Source organism: Zonotrichia leucophrys, chromosome 5, assembly GCF_028769735.1.
Source record: "Zonotrichia leucophrys gambelii isolate GWCS_2022_RI chromosome 5, RI_Zleu_2.0, whole genome shotgun sequence".
Taxonomy (NCBI): domain Eukaryota; kingdom Metazoa; phylum Chordata; class Aves; order Passeriformes; family Passerellidae; genus Zonotrichia; species Zonotrichia leucophrys.
Window position 1 is genome coordinate 38273752 of NC_088175.1, and position 27983 is coordinate 38301734.

The window sequence follows — 27983 nt, forward strand, 5'->3', positions numbered from 1 at the left end:
TGCAAAGAGAGTGATGTAATTTGAAAGGAGACACAGATCAGTCATGCTAATGTCCCTGGCTGCCTAGCATCACCCTAAATGCTGGGCCCCTGATGCAGAGCTGCTATGGGAAATAACAATGTAATAAATTCAAAGATTTAAAAACCACCGTGTTTTAAAGCCAATGTGATAAATAAAGATACAAAGTCTCCTCCTTCCTCTTCCTTCAGTTTTTAGAGGATAAATCAGAGGATTTTGCTGAGGAGGCCAAGCATGGGCAGGAGGGTCCTGGAATGGCGGTGCCTCCTGATGGCAGTCGGAACAGCTGCTGTGCTCTTCCCTTGCTGTTTCTTAGGCAGATAAAACAGAGGCACTGAATCAGAGCTGGCCACCCACCTCACACCATGAAGTACTTTCCCTTTGCCAAGATGTTAATTTAAGGGAGAGCATAACTGTTCCCAAGTTTGCACAGAAATACATAATTAATGAAAAGATAATTAAATTGGTTTATTATTTTGGGAGTCTGACCTTTTCTACAGTGAGATTCATATTCTCTGCCTTGGCATGTGTTCCTGTGAAAAGTTAGACATCTGTTTCTCTTCTGTGACTCTGGTTTTACTGTCTGGAAAGCGTATTTGATGCTATTAGATCTGAAGCCTTCCTATGCAATCAAAGCAGCTCAAAGATTCACAAACAAAGCCCTGATTTTCCTTCAAGTACAGTTTTGCCAACAGGTAGAGCTCCTCCTATTCAGGGTCTCTGCCTCAAGAAGTTAAAGTATTTAACACAAGCAGGAAGAAGTGTTCCTCTATGCACTTTACTCAGTCAGTGGAACACAGACCCAGAGCAAAGAAGAGAGCCAAGCTAAGAACGATGCTGAAATGATAAGAGATAACAGCCCCATGGCATTTGCACCCTGCCCAGCAAGAGGCAGGTTTGTACCCAGCCTTGCCTTAAGTCAGGGCTGTTTAACCAGTGAGGCAAAAAGCACTGCTGGAAATCATCTTAACAGCACAAGAATCGAGGAACCTCCTGAAGCCAGGCTTACCCAAAACAGCCACAGCTGCTGGAGCGCACGCTCCTGGGTGAAGTCAGGCCATAGGTACTTTGCATTTCGAGGCTGTCAGCACATCCTTCTCTGTCACATCCCCTCGGATCTCCATCTGGCACACACCTGTGTCTTGCTCCTGCCTCCTGGTAATGCAGATATCTGAATACAGGAGAAGCCTTTCCTTCAGCTGGTTCAAAGAGAGTGAAAAATTGATATCTGCCCTGACTTCCCAGTTAAAGCACCTCTTAATCCATTTCGGGCAAAATTATCTGGATTAATTAAAAAAATGTAAGAGGCTGCTGTGAGTTATTCCGGTTGGTTTTGCCTGGAACAGGACCAGGAGTGCTCACACAAACCAGTTTGCTAGGTGAGCTGATGAACAGTGGTGGCTACAGCCAGAGGAGGAGGTACCACCTCTGACTGGCACAGTTGGATTGACAACAGGACTTGTGGCCTTAGTCCTGCACCTGGCAGGAGAAAACCTGGTCCTTTCACCTTTCTAATTCAGGACATAGGTTTTGTCCTTGAGGGGATGGGGGTGAGGCCTGGTAAATCAGCACAGTGAAGGACAGTTTTAGTGCAATGTTTTTTTTAATGCGGAGTTGGAGCAAAAGGAAATACAGCTGAATGAGAGACACTCCCCAAAATTCCAGTGTTGTCCAGGGAGGGTGGTACAGGCCTGTGGGGACTGTCTGGGGAGAAAGCTGATAATGGGAAATCTTGCAAAATCCAAACTTAATCTCTTGTGCTGTGGAGAACTAATCCTCATGCTTGACATTAATCTTTTCAATGGAGATATAACACCCTTATCTTCCATGTTGCTGACTGAGACAGAAAGTAGGGCCTATGGTCTTTATAGATCGGATATAGAACTGCAGAAATCCTTACACTGACATTGTCTTTCTCTGGGTCTTTTCAAGATTTCAGTATGGACTGGGCTCCCTTTGGTGGCAGCCTGCCTTTCCTCTTTTTAAAGAAACATTCCCATGTGTAGTCATGATACAGTCCCTTCTCTTGACATAAAAAAATATCTCTTGATCCAGCAAGGAAGAGGCCATTGGCAAGTAGGACTGTAACAGCTTGAGACTCACAGCATCCCACTGGATGATCTCCAGAGCTGGAGCTGGCTGGCAGTAGCTACGGCTCTGGTTTCTTCCACAGTCTTCATTTGGCATCACCTGAAGGGTCCTCATAGTTTGGGTTTGCTGCCACAAAACCAGAACTTGTGTTGCAAATGGGGGCAGCCAAATTAGCTTTGAGACAAATCCTTCTTTCCTCACTGGAGCAGAGGCCAAACAGTTTGCCCTACATATAGCACTCGAGCCAAAAACACTGTTTTCTGGTCTTCTGGACTGCAGCTATAGATTCATCCTCCTCTACCTCTTTGTGATCCACCAGCCCTTCTGGAGAATTTTTGATTTCTCTTTTTTACCCCTGTTTCTTGTTTTTGCTGTTCTTAGTTTTGTTTCTTTAAAGAGAAAGGCTCTAAGTGGATACAACAGATTGCACAAGCCCTTGCGCTATCCAGGGCCTTGAGGGAGGGATATTTAGATGCTCACCAGCATCTCTATAAGCTGCAAGATAACATATAGGTTTCTATGGAATCAGGAAATATTGAACTTCATGGTGTGAGATAAAACTCAAAGGATATAATGCTTCATTTACCAGCAGACATGTTGTGGCAGAGCAGTACAGCCTTGCCAGTATTTAAAAGCAAAATGGTGAAACAAATCTGAATGTATGAGTCTTAATATGCATTAATTGCAACTAGAATCAGACTTCATTGGAGAGCCAAAATTATAAACACAGTCAAAATCTTCAGGGTTTCCAGATAACTCTAGGATTTGTGAATAACAGAGAAACAGGCAGTAGCAAGGAAAGTAATCAAAGTTCCTATATATCATATTGATTAAAACACAAGGACTGCCCTTCAAGGAGGAACTTTGCATCAGGAGGAAGATATATTGGCTGCTCTCCTAAGCTGCTTCTGGCTCTGCCAGAGGCAATTCAGGACATATGACGACATTGTCACAGATAAAAACAAATCAGTGTTTTCAGTCTCTCTACAGTAAAAATATAGCCCAGGAAGGATACATGTCTTAATTAACCCCTTGGGAACAGAAGACAAAAGCAAATAACAAACAGAATACCACCACACATGGAAAGCATTTTGACAGCTAATCCATTGAAGTCAGGTGATTTTTTTGTTTGTTTTCCTACAAAAGAAAAATTCACCTCTGTCTGGCAACCTAGCAAAAGGTCACACAGCACCGGAATCTTGTTAAGAGTCCAAGTTCAAAGACCCAAATGAGGCACTGTGTGGATTTCACCTACCTGCTGTTGTTCTTTTGTTGGCAAGGATTCCAGCTGTGCGTGGGTTGCTGCTTCACTACACAGGATGCAGGAGCAGGAGTGAATTATGACAAGCTGACATCACTATTCCCTTTGAGAAACAGATGCCCACATTTGACATCCCTTGAATCTCTCGCTTAAAAAATGAGAGCAAATGGATCTATTTGAAGTTTGTACAAGCAGGTGCATGTTGCCCTTCGGCTATACACAAACACTCAGAAAGCACAATTAAAGCAAGAAGAAAACAAAACCAGTTTTTCCTTTGCAGCTCAAGAACAGGACACCTGTGCAGCAGGGAAAGAGCAGAGGGGGAGAAACAAAGAACAGTTTGTGCTGGGCTGACAGAAATGAAAGATGTTCTGCTTTTTCCTGAGCCACTTTTCATCAGTGTAAGAACCCTGATCAGGTCCTAGCAGACTCCAAAATGACAATAGTTTGTCCCAAGTATTTCATGGAAACTGAATTTTCTTCTGAGATATCTTCTAGTTGATTTTCTACAGAACAGAAAGAAAAGCCCTCCTTTTGGTGAAAGAATTACTTGGCCTCATGGGCATTCATCTGGTGGCAGTGCTGCTCACATCACGTCAAGGCCTTACCTGTTGATACCTGGGTAGCATTCAAGGGTCCAAGCAAGGCTGCCAGGAAGGCTGCAGGAAAATCAGAAAGGTGATTTTGCTCAAGTAAACCACTGGCAGATCGATGCTCCAGCTCTTTTCTTCCCCCACACGGGACAGCAGCAGCGCCTGCACAGGGGACCCACCACAGTGGGTCTTCCTCACAGTCAGAGTGGAGTTTTACAGTGACTATTTGCCATGAGAGCAATTGTTTCCCAAGTGAGATATAAAACAGGAAAGTTTTCACCATTATATTGCAGCTGCGGACTTTATTGGGAAGATGCTTCCCTTTCTGCCCTGAAGCTTCACCTCTTTGGTATACCAAATAACTGTCAATATACATGTTGAGGAATCTTGTATCTGTTGGAAAGGAATCAAATCCTTTGAATCATACAACAGAAAAAAGAATTTTCTTGAAAGGAAAATTCTAATTCACACGACTCGGAAGCAAAGAGCAGCTCTGTGTTAGTTATCTTGAACTGCTTGGACAGTGGAGAGAACTGCCAGGGTCACCTCAGTAAACAGCATTAGCAGCCTGGGAGGGAGCAGCCTCGAAGTAGGTGGCAATTGCCTTGGGACGTACCTACAGGCTGAAGACTCTGCTGCCACTTAGTCCTGGCTTCTCTGCATCACTGAAGCATCACTACAGCTAATTAACAGCAAACACAGTGGTGAAATGCTCTCTGCATATCAACATATGGTCACCACAAGCAATCTACAGCCCTGAGCTCACTGACAGCGTTGTGAAGTAAGAGCAAGAGCCAGGATTCGTGCCAATCCTGGTTTAACTCAGTGTAGCAATGCTACTTTCCCACAAAGTTTCCATGAGTTGTCTTCTCATCTGAATTTCATTCCTTTATCCTGCCACCGCATGAATCACTTGTAACCAACAAAGTCTCAGAATCTGGATAATCCTCTCCTAATGTAAATAACAGCAGCCTGTTTTGGTAAAGTGCTGTCAGCCCATCTCTTCAGCAAGCAATACTGGCAGGTGGGGCCTTAGCCTATCAGCACAGGAAACGAAATCACACTCAATGTCTCTCCCTCAACCCAGAAAAAGCCTGGAGGCTTTTATCTTGTGCCATCTGACTTGCCTTCATTAAGTTTTCTCTCCTGCTTTGCACTGCTCAGGCTGTAAGGTAAGTCGACCATGCAAGACTGAAGCTAGCAATAAATATGTCACGTTGAACAAATAGGACATGCAAATTGGAAGGAGTAAGAAACCTCTGTGGCGCTAGGACTGCCGAGGGGCCTCTGCAAGACTGTTCTTCATTGTGACAGCAAGAGCCTACAAACTACACTAGCAGTACAACTGTGGATATATAGCATCTAAAATGCCATGTTTCTGAATTTCTGAGAAATCTTAAATCCTTGAGCTCAAGTTCTCTCACACACAGAGGGCAGTTCTGATCATCCAAATGGGAAAAGAAACATTATGTATTGACAGCTAATATAATTTTCAGTGGGGAAGTAGTACTATCATAGCAAGCTGTTGTTAGGCCAATAAGAATTTAACTGAGGATGTATTGTATGAATGTTGTATTCACACAGCTTATCTTTGCTTTTAGAAACATATCTACTCTCTTTAGCTTAATAACTATGTGATGTCTCATTATATCCCCACCAAACACCTCAAGTCAAACTGCAGCATATATGCCAATTATGTTTTCGGGGCTTTAGCCCTCTTTTCCTGCCTTCTCTGTGGGTATCAGCATGACTTATGCCATCTCTCCTTCACCACCTAGGACAGCCCACACAGCCCTGGGTGTGCCAGAGCAGTTCAGGGGGTGCAGCTAGGCCAAGGCAGAAGTTGTGTCTGTCAGTTGTGGTCAGGACCTTCTCTAAGCTCTCAGGATGCAGAGACAGAGAATTTCCCTTGGTTTCCTCTCCTGCTTCTCCAAACAACTCTGATCCTCCATCTTGTGAAATAGGTTTATCTAATAAAAGTATCATATTGCATATAGCAACAAGAAGCAACTCCAACCACTCCTCGTTTTCAAACTCTAAGTACTTCCTCAGCTGGTGTCACACCAAATATATCCATCATCAACAGATGATGCTTGCTGACTTAAAATGAACAAAGTTACCTTCTTCAGCTACTTCCAGTTAAAAAACCCAAATATTTTTAGGAAGGCAAAGAGAAAGAAAGTATGTGTGGGCAAGTGACAAATGTAACTGAAGTAAGGAGGAGCACTGCTTATTGTTTCATAAAATTCACCATATGTTGTGTGGCTTCATTTCTCCAATCTTGTATGTGCTTATTTGATGATTTGATCAGCTGCTGACTTCATTTCATACTGCTGCCAATTCATGATTTGGTTGATTTGATTTGAGCTGCATCCCTAACCAAGGATTGCATTTTGTTCATTTTCAGTCCCTTTAGTTATGAGGGGGGAAAAAAGTAGTCTGCTTCAGAAGTACTTTTTATGATTTGTGTGTGTATGGTTATTTCATTTGCAGTAAAGACTAACAAGAAAACACAACCCAGAGCCTTACAGCCAAGGCCCTGGAAGAGCCACCCACCCACTGGCTATAGAGATAGGCAACTATACTGTTCTGCTTCTCCATCCTTCACACAAGCTGCTGGGACATTTACTGGCTAGCAGGTAGGTTTCTTTAAGATTACTAGAAGTGTAAGGAAGGGACTTAATAGACCACCAAGGCCAGCTTCCTGCAACTACAGATAAACATATTTTTAAATCTTCCCTTATACACTTCCAGTGTAAACTTACTAATGTGTAACTTTCAAAATTTCCAGTATTCTCTCTTGGGAGTTATGTACTGTTACCTATAAACCATGGAGTAAGATAATTGCTTTCTTGTAAGTGTTTCAGAAAATTTACATGAATAGATGACACCTCAAGCGGTTGCCTCAAATCTAGACATTTTCAACAGCCTTGATGTCAGACAAAAACTAATGGGGCTGTGTAGCATCAGTTCCACTTTTACCCTTGCTCCCCATGACAGCCCGTGCCTGTGGACAGAGACATCCATGGTCTGAGCAATGCTCACCATGTGAGCACAGGTAGGGCTGCACTTCAACAGAGGGAGTAGAGGAAGGGTGGGATTGTGCATATCAGATTGCTGCATGAGTCCACACATCTTAGTGATATGTGGACATGATTCTGGCAAGGTGCTGAAAATGATAATGCACCCTCTGCTAATCTGGGCCATTCAACATTTGTTGTTCAAACCTTGAGTATGAAGAAGAAACCTTGACAGTTTTTTTCTGTTTTCCAGAGAGTGAAGAAGGCTACAAAGATTATGGGGAAATTATCTTTTTTCTTCTCCTTATCAAAGTCAACTGCCATGTTGCAGATGTTACCAAAGTCAAAAATATTAATGAGTAATAGCTCCATCCATACTGTGGTGCCCTTCTGCAAGGGCACAGAGCAGTGCAGTACTGATATAGGATGGCAGAACAAAGTGACAGGGAAAAGCTGGTAGAAAAGCTGTATCTGGACAAGCTGCAATACACACCAAGGGAGCATTTACTCTTGAGATTTTTGTTTTCTGAATTTCAGATCAAGATGCAGAAAAGGCATTAAACACGACTGTCTTTCATTTGAGTGTGTGTGCCTGGCATGCCTGGAAGTAGAGAACATGCAAATACGAAATCCTCCCATGATGCACAGAGGAGCCGGCAAGAAACAGAGGTACAGCCCCGGCAGCCCAGCGTGTGCTGTTGTGCTCTTTGCTCACCAGCTGCTTTTGAGCAAATGCAGGAGGCTGTGAGGGCTACATACCAAACAGACCACACACGGCTCAGGGAACAGTGCACCAGGCACAGTCATGGTTACTCATGGTTACTTAGCTGTGGGGAGAAAGAAGTCAGGGGAAAGGCCTCTGTCTGAGAGGTGTTGACAGGCAAAGATGAAGGAGCAAAGCGATGCAGAAAGTGCTGTAGATTACACATACATACACAGGGAAAGAAAAAGAGGAAAAAGAAATATGACTATGGATGTGAAATGTTGGGAAAATTTCCATCTAGGTTCACAAAGTGAAAATATATCTCATTTCATTTGCCCTCTCCCCTCTCCACATTTATTCACAGGACCTGTTTACCCGCAGTAGTTATGTGGACCTGATACAGTCACACAGTCAGCTCACCTGAAATACCACTTGCCACCAAAGGGGAGCTGCAGCAGCACAGAGCTCAACGAGGCTCACAATTCCTGCAAAATTAATTTCAAAAACAGATTAGTTTTTTCCCTTAAGGCAGCAGGGATACAGTGTGTTCCAGATTTCTGATCATACCACTCACCTGAAGGGCAAAAGGATCTGAGAAACAGAACCTTAAACTGTATTAATGACAATTAATTTCCAGATCCCAGAAACAATAGAAGGCAGAGTTTTTTAATTAAAAAGTTTGAAGATGACACTGGTAGAGGCAGAGTGATTTATGACCTGGTTTCTTTCTTCCAGAGGACCCAAGCATCTGCACCATCTGCTAAAGCTAGTGGGATTCTTGGGTGCCCAGCACCTGTGAAAACTAGGTCATATTTGTCTTGTCTGCTCTGCAAATGGGGAAAGAAGCCACAGAAATATGCTTTTTACTGGAAAATCTATTTTTGGGGTTTTTTTTTGGTGGAAAGTATCAGTTGACTGATTATTTCTCCCTCTGCTGATATTCCCACAAGATCCAGAACAGAGAGGCATGGGAAGGGTTTACTCTGTGTCCTTTAGGGTTCCCTATGATCTCTCCTGCCCTCTTGAAAGCTGACGTCTGTCCATGTGACAGGATGTACCACACAGCTCTTGGGCCTCCAGAAAGCAGGGTTTATCTTGGCAGGATCCTCCTTTCACTCCCACCCAGCAGAGAAGTGGGGTTTGCCTTTGGGGTCCTCATAACTCCCTGTTGCTCACCCTGGTCTTTCAGAAGGACATAATCTCTTTCAGCTGTGAGCAGCACCACAGCTCTTCCAACCCAGGCATGGCAGAAGTCCACAGGCAGAACCTCATCCCAGAAAGGCTGTGGAAGCCATGGGAGCAGTACAAAGGCTGGGTAGGAGGTGGGAGCAGTGGATGAAACCTCAGGGTGTGCACTTGAAATCCCATTCATCAGGGATATGGCCTTACTCCAACTCTGAGCAGAGCCATGGCATTGCCAGAGCTTGTCAGCAGTTTGAGGAGCTTTGGGTTTTATGGCTTAGAACACGACAGAACAGAGCTTCCAAGGGTGCCAGATACACCCTGGTCCCTAGACCCTGCCCTCCCCAAGGCTGGTCCCTCTGGTGGTGGTGGTTGACAGGGTTTTACACTAACACAGGCAGGGAAAACCCCGGGATGTGTCTTTACACCGAAGGGGTCAGCAGGTTTCCAGGCTGGCCGCAGGGCGCCCTGGCGTGCGCAGGAACTCGGAGTGGGGAGTCCCAGGTTGAACATAGCTCTCTGGGATCCTGCTGCTGCTCCAGCAATGCCCCAGGTTCAATCCCAGAGCCCTCCACATTTCAAGAAGGATGGTAAGTTCATCCTGCCTGTCTGAAAATGCAGTTTATATGAAAAAAGATTTTCTGTGGAGCTCAAGTGATTTGCCAGTGGTCATGACCTATCTGTATGCCCACAAAGAACCAGTTAGCAATAAAGACACATGCTGAAAACCTGCTGGCTTCGTGTCTCCCTAAATGAATATATTTTCTCAAGCAGCATGAGGGCTTTTGCTTACAATGTATTTAATATACTTTACTGCTGACAAGGGTATCAAAAAAAAAAGGAGAGGAAATTAATCTCATGATTTACTTTATCTTCAAAAAGACTAAGAGACCAGTTACTGCTGTTAGGAGACAGGGCACAACATTTGTATGCATATGTAATATATATATGTACAATATTGGAGTGCAGTGCATGCTCAAGAGGCTACTCCTGACCATAAAATGAGTGTCACATTTTTCTTTTAGGCCCTAGCATGTGAGAAGTGTGGCTGTCAGGCCCTGATAGAACAGCCACAAAAGACACCCTAAACCTGACAGACGGTGGGCAGGAGTTGCTTGCCAGCTTACCTCTTCCCACACACTCGGCTGCCTGCCAGTGGGATTTGTGGCTTTGGAATTTCACCCCTCAGCCCAGTAACACTACCTACAACTAACCAGAGTGCCGTTGCAATTCCCACCTGAAAAGAGACTCTATGACATCTTTTCTCCTATCTCACCTCTTTTTAAAGTGGAAAACAAATTAACAGGAGCACAGAAACACAAGAAATGGGCAGACATGTGACTGATGCCTCTGACTATCTCACTGCACCAGGCTTGAGCCTTTGCTCCACATTGTGGCTACTGACCAGCATGGCTGTGGCCCTCATTATGTTTCAGAGTACACAGAGGTTTAATGAATATGGTGGCTTGCTGCTCTTCAGCCCTTCCCTGCTATTGGGTTCACACTTCATTAACTGAGAAATGCTTTTCCTTGGGGATCATACTTCTTCTTCATTTCACCTCAGCTCTCAACTAATTTCCAGTCTACTTCTTGCCTGGCCCTGGGAAAAAACAAAGTGATTATGGCCTGGATCAGCAGCCAGGGCAGGAAATTGGTGTAAGAGATGAGATGCCATCAAGATTGGTGACTCATGACTGCAACTTCAGAAATGGAAGTCCCACTGCAGCAGAGGGAGCTGGTGTCCATCAGAGCAGCACCCTGAGAGTCAGTACAGCCACCCTACCAGTTCTGACCCTGCCACTTTCACCTCCCTGCTCTTCCAGTGCTTTTGGCACCTCTTTGTGGCTGTACCTCCCTCCGGAGGAACAGCAGCATCCATCACTTCGCTTCCCTGCTTTCAGTCAAGCAGGCAGCTGATTCTTTTTCTTGGGAGAGGCTTTGCTACTTTTCCTACCTCCCAACAAAGATCCATCAGAGTGCATCAGCAGATCTCATGTCAGTTGTTTCTTCAGCCCTAGGGGTCCATAGGACTGTGAGGTTTTTATTGGACAGGGTAAGTAAAACTTTCTGCCTTGTCCCTTTCTCAGGGGCAGCAAAACTGATGAGGAAGGAACAAAGTGGTGGGGAGCAATGTGAGGAACAATGTCCTCTGTGGGTTACACAGGGTAGGCTCTCAAAGTTCCAGCATCAGGTGTTCCTTGTCTCCCTCACCACCTGCCTGCATGCAGTGGGGACCCAGCATCTCCAGTGTCACCAGCAAAGAGGTCACAGTGGACTCAGGGAAACCACCAAGGCCATGTCTAGGACTGAGGTGTGAGGATTAAATACTGACACTTCCCAGATGCTGCATGTCCAGGCTGATGCAGGAAAGCTGGGCAGACCCAGCAGTGAGCATCAAGAGTGGCCCCAGGCACCTGCAGGGAGCTTGGAACCCTGGAGTACCCATCCCCGGAGCTGGAAAACTGAAATAGGGAGTAGAATGAAGCCCTTGTGTCATGGTTTAGGAATGGTGCTCCCAATTTAGTGCTCCCATTAAAAAGAAAACTGTGAGCTGCTCCTCCTTACTCCCCTCTGAAGGGTAATACCAGGCAGAGATCACAGGGTGAGGTAAGAGCAATTTACTGGAAAAAACAATGAGATAAAAAAACCAAACAGTAACAGCAGTGATGGTGCCCCTGTACTTCCCACTGACGAGGGCTCACCTCAGGTCCTGTGTTCAGTCCTGGGCCCCTCACCTACAGGAAAGACACTGAGGTGCTGGAGTGTGTCCAGAGAAGGGCAGTGGAGCTGGTGAAGGGTCTGGAGCACAAGTCTTGTGAAGAGCAGCTGAGGGAACTGGGGGTGTTTAGCCTGGAGAAAAGGAGGTTCAGGGGAGACTTTATCACTCTCTTCAATTATCTGAAAGGAGGGTGTACACAGGTGAGGGCTGGCCTCTTCTCCCAGGTAACAAGAGATAGCACAAGAGCAAATGGCCTCAAATTGCACCAGGGCAGGTTTAAATTGGATATTAGGAAAAGTTTCTTGACTGTAAGGGTGATCAGGCATTGAAACAGGCTGTCCAGGGAAGTGGTTGACTCACCAAACTCAGAAGTGTTCCCAAAATGTATGGATGTGGCACGTGGGGACATGGTTTACTGATGAACATGGCAGTGCTGGGTTAACAGTTGGACCAGAAATCTTAGAGGTCTTCCCCCACCTTAACTATTCTAAGACCCAGGTATGGGATAATTCTGCTGCTTCCCCACAGCCTGCCCTTGCATATGGCTGCACTCCCTATCCCTTTGCCTGTGGAGGCAGAAGATTTATTTATCACATTTTTGCAGTGGCTGTTGCTTCATGCCTCAGTTTCCCCACTTAGAAATACACAGGATTTTTGTGCCTCCCCTGGGATGCTTTGCCTCTTTGCTGCATGGCTCTCAGGGATAGGAACCATCTGCTGGGATGTCTCTCCAGGGCCACACACAGCGGTGCCCCACAGGACCTGGCTGCTAATATTAAACAGGGCTTTGGAGCCAGTTCCGATGATAAACTCACATTAGCACCAGGGCAAGACTGCACACAGCAGACAGAGCTGCAGGCAGCCCTGGGGGTTCACCCTTGCCCTCCTGGCCACGGCACTCCCTGGGTGTGTGAGCAGGCGGCTCTGGCAGCGCCTCAGCCCTGTCTGAACCACATCAGCATCCCCTGCCTCAGCCTCTGGCACAGAGGAGCACGGGCTGCTCCTCCCTAGCCCCCAACTAGGCTGCTTTGCTTTCACCCCTTGTTCTTTGCTGAAACCCCTCTGGCACAAGGAAGTGGACGTGCTCTAAAGACACTGCCTTTTCTAAAGCTGGGAGACAAAGCCCTTATTTGCAATATACCTCAACAGGGAGGAATCAATCATTTTCAGTTTCTTTGGATTTGCACATCAGGGAGCTTGTTTCTTTTCTTTCCCCTCAAACACATCGTGGGTGGTTTCCCTGCAACAAGCTGGGGAAGGGAGGAAGGCCCTTATTTATTTACTTCCCTATGGAAACATCTCAGCTGGTATTAGTTAACAATGGGATTTTGTGGTGGGAGATAATATTCTGAGGGGAGGCTCTCTCTCAATGGCCTGACTTGGGGCATCCGCACACTGAGGGTATTTGTCCTCAGTGCTGCTATTTACCCTCCCCAGTGCTGCTGAACAGAGAGCAGCAAGGAGATGCCATGGCTCCTCGTGGTCTCTTCATGTATGCTACAGAGATAAATATTTTTACCTGCAGTTGTGACATTTGGCTGTACAAAAAAAGACAAAGCCAGCTACTGCACACGAGGTCTACTCAGTGCTGCTGCTCTTTTAAAGCTGAGTTGTTAATTTTTTTATTGTTTGGGGTTGTTTGTTTGTTTGTTTTTTGTTTAACCTCACTCAGACAACTGCAGCGCCATAAGGGGCTTGAAGCACAATATTCAAATATGAACTTTTCCAAAATTTAAGGGAATTTCAAATTTTAAACATCAATATTTGCCTTTAAATCCTGATGGATCCAGGATGAAAAGTCTGAGATCTCTTTTCCTATGTGCTGTAGTGCCTCCAAACACACTGCTGGGAAATGCCCCAGTGCTGCAGAAGGAAAAGGTGACCATAGCCAGGTGTTTTTCACCACACAGTGCAACATGGTGATAACCAAATAGCAGGATGGGATAAATCCTTATAAATCCACACAGCCTAATCCCAACTCTAGCAAGCCACATTCCTGTCTTTCTTTGAACTTGATTTTGTTTCCGTTGTACCCTGTCAGGAGCGTTTCCCATTCAGAGGAGGTCAAATATAACCTTTTCAAGTCCCAGCCCACAGAGGATTAAATACTTGGCAAGTCTGGGAACAGCAGGGGATGGGCATACATGTGTTCCCAGGCAGGATCCCAAGCCTGTTCCCTCCTGCTTCAGCAGATGTTTCAGCCTGGTTTAGGCACTCAACCAGCTGCTATGACCCTGAATTCCTGTCTTGGAGCCAAAACACATCACCTCATCTACCTGGACTCCCTCCCTGAAGCCAGGTCTCTTTCTCAGTGAGTCAATGGAAGAGAACTGTTCATAGGTAGGCAGCTTCTTAAGGAGAAAACAGAGAAAGAAAACCAGCCTTCAAATCAGTTTTTGGACTACAATCACAGAGAATAAGTGTAGGAGCTCTGAACATAACATCTTGATACCTTCAGAAATGCATGGTCTCATCCAAACAGAGGACAAAGCCTCAGCAACTGCACTGAAGTGCCCCTGGTTTGCTGCTTGCAGCATTTGTCTTACAGGTGAGCTGGTCAGCCCTTCTGAAGCAGTAGAGGAAGCTCATTGCCCCAGGAAAGAGACTAACAGAAGCATTAGATAGAAAAGAGAAGTGCCAGCACCAGCACAGGCCCCTGTGTTTTGCAGTCAGCCCCATGTGCACAACTACACCACAGGTGCTGCAGGAGAGCTCAGGACTTCATTGGTTTGGGTATATCCATCTGCAAATTCTTTGCTACTTAAAAAGCCTCCCAGCTGAAATGTAAAAGCCTGTGTTAGCATAGCAGCCACTCAGCACTGATGTTAAAGACCAAAGGTTTTCCTCCAGACAGTTGGCATCACCAAATTGTGTCTCTTTGTTCGCCTGTCCAAACCCCATTTCAACTTTCCAAGAGTAAGTATTTAATATTGCTCCAACCCCTCCCCCCCCCCCCCCCCCCCCCCGCCATTCTCTCAGGCCAACCTCTTTCTTAGCTTTGGAGAAGCAATTATTAAACTTTTGTTTAGTCTTGGGAAAAGCTGAAACAGTGTGAATTTATTCACCAAGGAGACATGCATGCTGTGTACCCTGGCTTTTGTTGAATTGCCATTTTGACACAGGCTGCCTTTGGAGAACTTCCAGAGGTGCCTGGCATTGTTTGGGTGCAGTGTGAATGTGCTGTGGAGAGCAGATCCTGAACAAAAGCAGAAGCCCAGTCAGGCTGGTCTTCTCTCCACCACTGATTGTACTAAAGCATATTACAATTTAACCCCTCTAGCAGCAGGTGAAGTTACATTTAATAAAGAATTTGAGAGCTGCACTCATTTAGCTGCAACAAGAAGCTGCTCTAACATAGGCACAATGCTGCAGGTACTTTCAAACTAAACACCTGCAGGACAGAAGTGCATATGCATTAGTGACCGGACACTGAAAGGACAGGTGAAGAGCTGAATCCCCTTCCCTCGGCTACAGATTCAGGCCGAAGAACACAAGCACTCCTGTGGTTTGAGGACTAATTAAGCTGCTTGTGAACCAGCAATTAAAGGAGGTGGGAGCTGTGTGAGAAGGGATACATCCATGAGATGTTCTGTTTCTGTGAGGGTTTTTTTTTTCTGCCTTTGAAAACATAATTTTGTTGGCTCTAATCTTGTGTCAGCTTGTATTTAATTCCTCTCATGTGAAAGCAAACCACAGAACAACTGATGCAAAGTTGCCTCACAGGGTTGGCTTCATGTGCTTGCGTGCCGGCCCACTAGAGGCGGTGTGCAGTACTCACAGATGCTGTGCTGGGACTGTTCTGGGCTCCTCTGTGGTTTCTTTTTTCTCCGGCTGCCCGAGGGGAAGAAGCATGTTTCTCATCCTTGGCTGTAACAGAAGTGGAGGCAAGCGTGACTCCTCTGTCTGGCATTGCTCTCCCTCTGTGATCAGCTCTCTGCCTGCCTTGCAAACAGCAGATGAGGGAGAGGGGAGCCGCTGCCAGGCTGCACGAGATGCACTGGGGGCACTAGAGACACAAACTGGGGATCAATTGTTGTAGCAGATGATTTCTGTGACCTGTGAGAGCCATCAGCCATTAGGGAGTTAAAGCATGCAGGCAAGTTTTAAACAAAGATCTGGCTTTGAGGTGATTCAGAACAGTGTCTGCAGCTCTGCTGAGTTAAAATGACAATGTTCATCAGCTCTCAGGCCTCAGGGCTTCCAAGTCTTCCACAGGGTGGAGGTAGGAAAAATGTCCCTTTAAGGAAGCTGCACCTTCCTTCAAAGCAGCTGGAGCTGCAGGTCCTGCTGGCAGGATGGTGCCTCAGCTGACCCACTGGTCTGCTGGGGACAGAAGCTGGGCTTTGATGAGCTGTGAAGCAAAACCATCCCTGTCTCCTGCTATACAGTCAGGGCTGATGTCAGAGGGAGTGAAGTTCCTGGCAAGTCTGTGATCTCAGTACAGCCCTTCATGGCAGGCTGATCATTGTGCCTGAGCCTCATCTCCTCTCTCCCTCTCCCCCTCTGGCGTACCAAGCACTATCAGGGCTCAGACATGATGCTGCTTTTGGGTAAAGAGTTGTCTTGTTCAGTTTTGGCATCTTTTCACATCACTACATTTCTTTGTCAGCCCATATTCACCTCTCCCATTGCTAAACATCTCACAGCTTCAGAAACCCAACCATCTTCTTGCTCACTGCACACATGCAGAAGTCACCAGAAATTGCAACCACATAGATACCACAAAATAGCCCTTATCTGTGCCTCCTCCTGCGAGTTTGATTTACAGGAGCTGGTGTGTGAAGCATCACCATCCAGCAGTGCTTGCTGACCAGCACTGGCAAATGAGACACTGCATGTACATGCATCTGCTCCAACTGCTTCCCTTCTTTGGGTCTCCTTTTACATATAAAGCCTATAGAAGTATAACAAAATAACTAGAACCTTACATTTGTATCATTAAATCAACTTCAGCCAAATGCTTTCTAAAGAAGGAGGAAATAAGGAATGTTTTACATCCTTAAACCTCTTTGTTTTGCCAGAAGATTTCATTATTTAAGGCTTAGTGAAACAAGGGGTGAAAGATGTCAGCCAGGGGAGCCCTCTTGGCTCACATTCAGCTTCCTGTGCTTAAAGAGGTTTGATGTGGCCATCGGGAGAGTGTCGCTTCCTATTGTGGTCACAGCCAAAGCCTGGCAAGCAGGGAGGGAGAGGAGGGGAGGCAGACAGTGCCTGGGAGCTGGAGGAGTGCACAGAGGCTACAGTGAGTGCTGCAGCAATGCAAATTCAGGATCCAGAATCTCACCCCAGGGCACTGAGCTCATGGTGAGCTCCTCACATGCCATTAGCACCAGTGGGGATGCTTCAGCTGCACTGGGGAGCGAGTGAGAACCCCTCTTCCATTGCTATAGAAACGACAGTATGAAGTAAATCAAACATGCTCCTTTTTTTGCATTCCAATAAAATGGATGATTAAGAAGCACAAGGTTGAGACAAACGTCTTGCTCAGGCACACTCCGACTGCAAGAGCAAAAGCCAAGTTAGATTGACTATGATGAGGACAGCAGTGTTTAAGCCACATTGAAGGGTTATTGCTTGCTCTATTGAAGAAGTATTTCTCTGTGTTTCTACCTCTGTCATCAAGACTGCTGTTGGAATTCTTCATTTGTTGCCTCCCTGAACAGATACATCTTCAATTTTGCACCAGTGTCAAAGCATCTAGTGAGTTCAGGGCAAAGTGAGCTGTAAGCTGACCCCTCTGGACAACCAGCCTGTGGCCAATAGCAGCACATTGCTTCTCAATGCAGAGCCAGAATACACACACACACAGAGGAAAAAAAGCCTCAGGATTTGCAGGTTTTGAAGTAATTTGTAAAATAATTCTGATGTTGTTAATGCCTCAGTCTGATGGGCCCTTTACACCAATCTGAAATCAGTCCATCTGATTCACCCATTCATCATCTGGGACTTGCAAACCATCCTATGCTTGGTAAAATCTATGTTGTGAAGTAAGAGCTCAGTGCAAACTAAGCCAAAATGGTAGTTATCAGTCTATTGGTGGTGGTAGTGATGTTTATTTACTTTTAAAGAGAAACAAGATTATTTTTACTTTCCAAGTCAGAGGAATGGGAAGTGTTAAAATGCATAGTTCTTGAGAAAGCACCTACATGCACACACAGGAATACATGTGCAGTCAGGCATAATTGCCTAACTGATATTGGTAGTTAGTAAGTCAGACACAGATTTTAAAAAAAAAGGAAAGAAGAATTACAGCCCTCTCAGAAAAGAAATTAAATATCCAGGTCTCCATCTGCTTAAGAATCCTGGGAATTTTCTAGTCTTTCTTTAGGAAATGCCACATAATAACTGTATCTGAGAAAGGGCTGAATAAAATGAGGTAGGACATCAGAATCTGCCTTTTCATCCTGCAATTGGATCTACTGCCTTTTGTCCTGTGTGTAACACTCTTGGCACCAAGAGAGGTCTCCTTAAGGGCAGCCGTCTGTCTGTTCCAGCTAACTATAGCACAGGAACTGCAATTATCAACCTTTCCATTCCTCAAATTCCTCTGCTGATCTCCTCTGGGATAGTATTGTAGCTATTCTTTGTTTGCAAATATACATATTTTACCAGACTAATTAGCTGGGAACTACATTTAAACTGAAGCCACATGGCAAAATCTTGAGGGTTTTTTTAAACACTCACGTTATGGAAAAGTGACCTTCTCTCTGTAAGCCTTGGCCACAAATTATTTGTGTTCACGAGATGGATTGAGGGATAAAGGCTAAATGCAAAATCAACTCAAAAACTTACAGAGGGTAATGTGGTTTACTGTGAAACTACTTTCCTGGAAAGCCCCTTATGTTCTTGGTTTCATTGTCCCTCTGATGGAGACACAGAGATCGGTGCTGGAATTAACTCCAGTTAGATGGAATGACCTTCATGGTTACTAAGGCCAGCCCTCATTCTAAGAAGTGTCAAAAATATTTCAAAACCTTCTGCAAATAATATACTGTGTTCTTCATGTGTTAATTTTTTAGCAGCCCAGATGCTGCTTGGATGAGATTTCCATATAACTTGTATGATTAAGAACTGAGCAAGGATGAATTTTATTCGGGTAATTTTTGAATTAAGCCATAAGTATCTGACTAATTTTGAATTCAGTGTGACCTAATCTCATGCTTTACTCTAAGTACCTGCTTAAACATATGGCTGAAGCAGGGCTTAGCCAAGATTGGTTGATCCTTGCCATATGCAGAAAGGTACAGACTGCACAGGGCATCCCCATCTGGTGATGGTGAGGTTTGAAATGTGCAGCAAAGCAGTGAAAGAGCCTACTGGTAATAACTGATATTTGCTCAAAAGGGTCTTTTCATCCCACACGAAGTCTGCCACATTACATTGCTGTTCCTGAGACTGTTGCTATTTCTGAGACTGACAGGATGCCAGCTGAAGAGGCCCTCAGTCACTAAGGAACAATTAACTGGTGACACTGGCAATTATGTCTGTATTGATCACCTGGCTCTTCAGGTTCATTCAGAGGTAAGCAATAATGATAACACACTATGCTCTCTAGTTATGACAAGACTTGATTTGTGGTCTTTAGAGAAATAAATTTAATTCAAATCAACAGTCTGAGAAGCTAAATGAACAAAGAGGCTCATAAGATGTGCAGAGAGGTGGTGAAAATCTCCACTGTGTTCTCATTCCATGTATGTGTTGTGGTTTAATCCCAAATGGCAACTCAGCTCCACACAGCTGCTTGCTTACTCCCCTGGTGGAATGGGGGAGAGAATGAGAAGGGTAAAAGTCAGAAAACTTGTGGCTTGGGATAAAGACAGTTCAATAGACAAAGCAAAAGCCAAACTCACAAGCAAAGCAAAACAAGGAATTTCTTCACTACTTCCCATGGGCAAGTGTTCAGCCATCTCTAGGAAAGCAGGGCTCAGTCACGTGTAATGGTTACTCGGGAAGACAAACACAGTCACTCCAAACATCATCTCCTTCCTTCTTCTTTCCACAGCTTTATATACTGAGCATGGCCTTCTGTGGTATGGAATATCCTATAGATACCCACTGTCCTTGCTGTGTTCCCTTGCAGTTCTTCTGTATCTGCTCGCTGGCAGAGCGTGGGAACTGAAAAGGCCTTGGCCCTGTATGAGCACTGCTCAGCAATAAAGAAAACATCCCTGTGTTATCAATTGCATTTCCAGCACAAATCCAAACACAGCCCCACGCCAGCTACTATGAAGAAATCCAACTCCATCCCAGCCAAACCCACCACAGCATGCTTGCAAGTTTAAGGTGGTTTTCTTTTTTTTTAGTGGCAATATTTAGAAGAAATGATCTTTTTGGCAGAGAGACAATATGATATGTACCTACATGAGAGACTGCAGTGTTATAATGGAATAGCTGAGATCTGCATGCCTAAACAAAGTGTATGGTACCATCTGTGGGCCAGCAGCATGGCACACAAACAGTGGCTGAGTCACTGTTTGCCAAGTGCCAAACAGAGCATATAGACGGTTTCACTTCAAAAATGGCATCACTGTTTTTCTTTCAGATTCTTCTCCTTGGTATTGTCTGTACTGTGAGCCTAACAGAGAAGCAAAGAAACCTGAAGAGAAGCTCAGTGGCTGCTGCACAAAGCGCAGGCTGAGGACTCCTGGGGGCAGCAGCCAGCTCTCTCCCGTGCTTGCACAGCTCCACACGCTGCAGCTGGGGTTAATGAGCCTGTGATAACAGCAATAACCTAAACAATAAAAGCTGATCACTGATCCTGAGATCAGGAGAGCAGGCCAATAGAGCAACCTGCCTCCTTGGCTTACTCAATGTTTTGGCAAGAAGTGCAATGTAGGCCAGGTCAAATCAAATCATAATTCAGTCCAAATCTGAATAATGCACCAGCACAGTTCAGGAGAAAAAAGGAAACAGTGTGATTTTCATGGTCAAGAGCTAAGATGGCACTGTGGGTACCTTCTCTGGCAGTCGGGGGAACTATCATGGGATTTAAACCAATAAAATGAGTAAACCAGAAACCCTGGTCTTGGTCTGTGTAAGTCATTGCACTATATTTAATGTACTTGCTGCTTTCAGTTTATCAGGTGACCTAGACAGTATTAAACTGTAAAAAATATTAGAAACTCTCTTAAGATTACTGCCATGCCCCTTAACTGATAACTGAGTTTTACAGAGTTTTCAGATCATAGCCTTTAGTGTTCCATAAATTTTGATTTAGAGGAAGCTGAAATATTTGAACCTGGATTGAAAAACCATATTTGTTTTGAAATTTATTGTGATAGCAGAAAGCTAAGCCTAATGAGGGAAAAAGAAAATCACATTCTGGCAGATGATGAGAAAAACAACAAACCACGAAATCCAACAGCCTGTGATGCAAACTGGCATTTCACAGAGAGACAGGAAGAGTCTCCCTAAAAGATTCCCATATAATTTCAGGTTATCCTGGAAACTAAAATGAGAAACAGAAGAACAGAAAGTTGTTAAACTCTCCATTATGTTCAAACCAATTGACCATTCATGTAGGATCATTCCATGACTTCAGAAGGCAGACAGAGTGCTTGGCTGTGCCTATCAAATGCTGTAAACAGTAAATTAGGGGTATACACAAGGTATACAAAATATACCTGGCAAAGCAAGTGGGAGAAAGCCTGAATACTTTCCACATGTATAGCCATCAGTGCAAAGTCAGGGCAGAACGCAACATATGCATCCCAGCTGTAACATACATCTGCAATGTAACTCACCCACCTAACATACAGACAGGAAATAAGGTTTTTCCAGTGTCTGAGTGTAACAAGATAAAGCTGTTGAGTTTAACCCTATCAACATCAGAGCAAAAAGCCCAGACAACTGTTCACATGCTTATGGCATCTTGCTCCATCAGGATCTAAACTGGGCTTAGCTGGTGGAGCTTTCTACCTTTTGGCAGGTCCAGGGCCAGCTTCTGATCATAAGATATTCTGTAGTCCAGCAGAAGACTTTAAGCCTGCCTACCAGCCACAGATCAGCACTGCTTGGTCTCACTTTAAGCAGAGAGCATGATCACTTATTGTGGTCTTTTCATAAAATAGAGAAAAATTCTCATCAAACACAACCTTGATGCCTTGCTTAAAGGATCTTTAAAGGAACACCCAAAAAATTATCCTGACAAGTGGTTCTTCTGGCTCCACAGAGCAAATCCTTTCAAATGGGTTTGCTGAGCCAAGGAACATGAAGCTCACAGCTTCTACACTGGCAGAGTTCCTGTGTGAGTGGGACATGGTAAGAACAAAGGGGTCCAACTGGAAAATGCCCTGGCATAGCACTCGAAAGGACAAGATAATGAACCCTGTGGGACCACATGCAGAAAGAGAGTTTACGGTATTTGCAAGCAAGATTTGCATGGCTGGACTTTGGTGATAGAAGCATCCCTTTCATTTGAAAACTGATCTGATACCCTAAAAGCTATTCAGAAAGGGGAGAAGCCAACCTGGAACCTCCTGGGATTCCTGGAGATGCAGCAAGGAGGATGAAAATGATCATGACTACTGCATCTACCCAGAACTTTGCACATGTGGAATGCTTCCTTTAGCAACTCCTTCTGGGGGAGATGGTAGCTGGGATTTCTCCCCTGCACAGTCACATTTCTCCTTTACATTGATATCCCCCACTCTCTGCACTAACCTACCCCTGAAAAAGGAGAGGATTTCCTTCTGTCCTGGCCTGGAAGGTTTGTGTCATTAACAAGCACTTAATCACAGGTGTGGTTTGGCAGGTGTTTGGTCCTCCACACAGACCCCTGTGCTGTTCCCTGTGCAGAAACCGATGCAAAGTGACCCACTGCAGGTATGGCTGGGGGGCTGGGCCTTTTTGGCTTCTTCTCAGTTGGATCACTTCACTTTGCATAATCCTCACTCAGTAAGTATGTTCCTCCTCTTACAAAGCTGATGTGCTGAGTTATTATACACTAATTCCAGCAGCATCTTTCAGGATATACTAAAATAAATTGTTAACTACACCCCTGGTCTTCAAAGACCAGTTATACCTCATACCATTTATTAATCTCTGCTGCACTGAATTATTAAAATGAAACTCTCAATTACTCCCATCACTAAAAGTACCAGTGTGGCTTTTAGATCCATATTTCTACCCTTTACTGTAATGCATTCTTCATTTTAATTACTGGCACCATATTTTCAAAGGGCAGTGCCTTATCTTTGCAGGGTATTTATCAACCTAAAAAAAAAGTTTGAGAAGTGCATAAATCATTAGGTGTGACAAGCAGTGAATTCTTGAAGGAGAAATATGTGGAAAAAAGATCATGTTATCTAGGTGAACCGAAGACATGTCAAAGTGAAGCAACAGGGGGAAATATCATCTAATTCTCCTGCCAGTGTGTGCATTGTGCAAGAAATTATTCTGGTGTTCATTACCAGAAGAGGACTGAGCAGATTTTTTTTCTGTAAAGAGAAATCTTCTGTAACAAAGGGTTTATGGACTAAAAGGATAACAAGAATTGCTGGCTAAAATTCCTAAACAGAGAAATCAAGATCACATATAATCAAAGCCACACAACACACCCAAGTAATAACCCCAGCCCAAAATAACCCTCATCTGTCCAATGGCACCTAACAATGAAGTACTGCAGTCTTCCTATTGCCATTCTCTTTTCTGTTTCAGAGAACAGATGTTTTATCATGAAAATCCTATTTTCCAGGTCTGTCAGTGGTCTAGATGATGGACACCCACCATACAAACTCCTCTGCACCAGTACACAAGAGCAACAACTAAATTCAGGAATGTTAAAAGAGTAAAATATGTTTTAAAATGTCATCTGTGTGGCCCATACCACTTCAGAGGCCCCTACTGACCTGCCAGCTGGTCAGGGCAACTGGAAAGATCTCCTTAAGAATGCAAAGGTTTGGTTGTGACAAGGGGTTGCCTTGCAGCAAGCTCTGGTTGCTTTTCCCTAACCAGAAGACACATTTTAAAAAAAGATGGCACACACTGCCCAGTGAAACATTGGAAGACAATGTCCTTACCTTGATTGTTAGCCTGTGCTGAAGCCTCTCATGCTACATTTTCATTTTTGCTCCCCAGGTCAGCTGCCTGTGCCAAAGTCATTCCTCGGCCATGATGTGTGGACATACCTGCACACCAGCCATGATACCTCACAGATTTATAGTATAGGCACTGCCTTGCAGGAAAATTGATCTCAGGTTCTCTAATGGAATTTCTGATAGCTGATGATCAAGAATAATTATCCTCAGCATTCAGACTGGAGCACATGTGGGGAGACAGAAAAATGCCCAGCACTACATTCTCAGTATCCTAAAGTCAAACACAGTAATGGGCTTTTTTCCTCAGGGAACAGCAATGCATCCAGTCATCATCTTTTTAAATTCACCTCCACCTCATACAGCAAGAGTAATTATTTTTTTCTCTAGCTTCTTTCTTACATGTGGGCTTCCAATTTCATTACTTTTAAAAATCCTGAGACCAACAATAACTTCAGAAAATAGAGATAAAGTAGAAGATGCAAGGAAATCTTTGGAGACCATGCTGGATTTTTTCTTTACAAGACAAATAATGTATTACAGGATGTCTCTCATTCCTCTTCTAATCTTTTTAATAAGAAAAGACAAACACTAGCCCAGCTGTACACAGCCAACACCTGATTGGGTCAAAAACTTTTAACCCACAGCATATGTGGTTGTATGAAAGGCGCAATGAAAGTAGTTTTTTGGGATCTCTACCACCAGAATGATACTTTGGAAGTGATTTATATAAAGGTTCTGTTAGTTTTCCAAACAAATTGAGTGCCAGCAGGAAATGTAGGAGTAATCACCCCTGAGGCTTAACCACTATTTCAATCTGCATAGCAAGAAGTACAGGATGAGAAAAACAACTTTCTCTTTTGCCACTCCCAACAGCTTCAGTTTTGTTCTAGCAGCCATGTCCTGCAAGTATGAGAAGGAATCTTAATCTTTTGCCTCTCTGGACTTACTGGATTTCCTCCAGCCTTGGATTTCTTCCTGTGCCCTTCAAGGGTAGGGCAGAAAGATTCTGTAATTCACCTTACCTGCTGCCTTTTTCATTTAGCATCAGGCAGAGAGACTGAATTTTTATAAACAGACACAAACATGTTTCCTTGAATTCTTGAACTCTAGCTCTGTCTCTTCTAGCAGCAAAAAACAAAAAGAAATAAACCTTGTCCCACATACATTCTCTCTACCCACCAATACAAAGGGCACCACATGGAAAGAGAGTCCTCCAGAAAACTGTTTTCCATTTACTGCATCAGGGTCAGCATCAGGGTCGTGCTGAGGAATCAGCTACCAGAGCTGCCCTGAACACTATGAGAAACCCCTTCTTTTGCTGGGTGGATGTACTTCTTACACACCTCGTACCCTTGGTATGCTCACAAACCCCTGTGTTTTTGTACACTGCTCTCATGTCCAGTCACTGCATTTCTACATGCTTCTGATGAAAGCTTCAATTTGCTTCTCATTTTAAAAGGGGACAAGGAAAATCAAAACACAGCATGCATATGAACAAGAAAAATACCCGCAGATGCAAAGTAGGGGTGAATTCTCAAGGACAATCTGTTGATGATTAAATACAAAAAGGTCCCTCTTTGCAATTCATAATGCTATTGAAGAAGGTGAATTTCATTTTTGTTAGTGAGAGTGGCTCCATGTTTATATGTGCATTAACCACCTCACCCATTTGCAAAAGTCACCATTGCACCATAGGAGCAGAGGGGGTAGTCAATCTTCCACAGATTGCTTCTGGGGCAACAAAACTAGGGACCTTAAAGTAATGTGGTTGGTCAATTCTTTTCTCTTTTTAATTTATATCCCATCATCTCCTAAAGCCGTATCTTTCATTCTGTGCTGCTGGTGTTAGAGCCCCACTGCAGTTCTCAGAAGTGGTCCTCTGCTATTCAGTGCAGTTGGCTTTTGAATGAAACATGAGGTTTTTTAGCACCTCAGGAGGCTGAGCATGCTTAGCAGCCCAGTCCCAGCCTCACACACAAGGACTGCCCTTTAATTCCACTTAAATAAATTCAGTGTTGTTGGTTTTGCCCCTGCTCAAAAGGAGCTTAGTGGGAAAGTCAAAACAGATCTCAGCCAAAGGGAAAAAATAATAAAGCAAGCCCATAAATTAAGTCAAGCTAGTGTATCCTAGGAACAAGAAAGAGCTCATGCAGATGAGGCAAACCATGCCATACATAGAAAGCAAATCCCCACTGCTGGTCCTCCCTCATGCCATTCCAAAGAAGCAAATCTCTATGTGAAGTGTTTGAGAGCATGCTGGAAATAGAGGGGCCCTGGAAAAATAGTTAAGAAATAAATTCCACTATTTGGTGGCATTTATTCCAAAGGAGACAAAGTGTCTTTTGTGAAACCTTCCTACCAGAAGCCTTGCAGAGTTTGAACTGCATCCACAGCCTACACTAGTGTTAGACATCAAGTGAGATCTTATTGTTTGTCTTTCCTTTTACTATTGAAAATCCAAACAGATTTTAAAAGTCTGACTAATTAACTAGGAGTAAGCTGTATTTCTTCCTAGGATATGAATCAACATAATTATAAATTAAGGTGGTCTATTATCATTGTTATGGCAAAAAGAGTATGACAGAAAGTAAGACAGGGTAAGGTGCTTAAACACAGTGAGATTATTCCTGACTCTAGGAAAACAAGCCCCTGCTCATTCATTGTATGAAGTTATATCAAGTCTGTAGAATTGTCAGCTAACTAGAATTTATTAGGTAAGGAAGACATTTTTAGGAGGAAGTAAATGCCTTCAAAAAATCCCTTTTGGCTCTGAAAGGTTTAGAAACCTAGCTAATCTTTCACAGCTCACAGCTAATAACCTTCATGTTTATTTTCTTCTGAAACTCTGAGAAGTCAATAAAGACTGATCATACTGCCTTATGCTTTGTGGGAGATGCTGTGGGATTGGAGGGTAAAAGCCAAGCCCAGGCTGGTAATGCAGGAAGAGTTTCAGCAATGGTCCCTGGAAAAAAGGCAGATCAGTGGAAGTGTGTGATCCTTTTCTTTTTTTCTCTCAGGAAGGTTGGTATGTGAAGTGCAAGATGCCCATAAAGTCTCCCTTGCAGCCAAAATCACTGTCTCAGCAGGGTCCATTAGTGGAGGATGCATCATCATCATTGTCTTGCCTTCCTCCTGGGAAAGAGAAATGGAAGGGAAAGGATGAGCTCTGTAAGCAAAACAAAGTAGAGAATGGGAAAGAGCTGAGAGACCAATTAAGCCCTGCACACAAGTAGGCTCCCTGCATGGCAACTGACCTACAAAGGATATTCAGAGCCAACAAAGGGCTGCACATTGAACTGATAGAGCAACTGGATGCAAAAGCAATGCAGCATCAAGCTGTGTTGAGGGGAGTAGATGGCCCTCACTTTAACTCTGTCATAAACATGATCAATGCCACAAAAATCAAAACAGATCTACTGGCATAAACACTCAGATTAAGCTCCACTGTCTTGTGTGTATTTGGTAATTTACTTTGCCACACTTTAAATGCAAAATGAGAAGGCAGTTTCCAGAAAATTTCTTTTATTGTATTTGCACTTATGCAGCTGGGTGAAGCTGGAAGAAAACTTCCCCTGAAAAACCCAGTTCATCTACCTCCCCATGGAAGGCAGAGTTTGTGTAGGCCATTGCCACCTTCCAAGTACTCGAGTGTGTTTTGTTCCTTCTCCTCCCACAAACATTCCTGGCTTTTCCTGCTGGAAAGAAGGCAGTGAGTGACAGCTAGGAAGGGGTAAAAGAGGCACATGCAGGCTTGAAAACTCACAATTCTGCGTTTGGCTTGTTTGCAAGTGAGCATTGAAGCGTGTCCCTAGACAGACACATCATGGTGAGTGAAAGGAGCTCTTTTAAGCATAATAATCTTTTATAGTCCATCATTTGAGACATAGTCTGAGTTCACATGAATGATTTTTCAACCTATTACACTGTCAATAGCATACTTTCCAATCTTTCCCTTATTAAGAAACACTTCCACTCCTGCTTCCTCCTCTCAAGCCAGGGATATTGGAAGGATGCACCTCTGAGACTGTTTACTTCCATGGAAATCTTTAATAAAAATGCAGTGACTGGAAACAGTGAAAATAGAGCAGTCTGAGGAACAGGAAATTTAAAGAGACAAATACGCAGAAGTCCTCTAGATGCTGCCAAGGCAACAATTTCAGGAGAAAAACAATGCTGAGTAACATAATTTCCCCTAGTAGCTGCAAGTCATTCAGCAACCTTGAATTAAGCTCACACCTCTGCTGTCTCTGCACAGTTTCACGGGAGAGGAATGAAATCCTTTATCAGCAGGACCAAAAAAACCTCAAACGAGGGTGAATGTTAGAAAGCCACAATTAAAGTCAGGGAGCTGGCAGCTG

The 27983-nt window shown here is 44.1% G+C and overlaps 1 long non-coding RNA gene across 1 annotated transcript; it reads left to right on the forward strand.

The window, feature by feature from the left end:
• The first annotated feature begins 14395 nt into the window (after positions 1–14395).
• LOC135448019 (uncharacterized) lies at positions 14396–20695 on the forward strand. Its single transcript, XR_010440381.1, has 3 exons — positions 14396–14503; positions 18932–19108; positions 20130–20695. It is a non-coding gene; the product is annotated as an uncharacterized LOC135448019 (long non-coding RNA).
• Positions 20696–27983: the final 7288 nt, after the last annotated feature.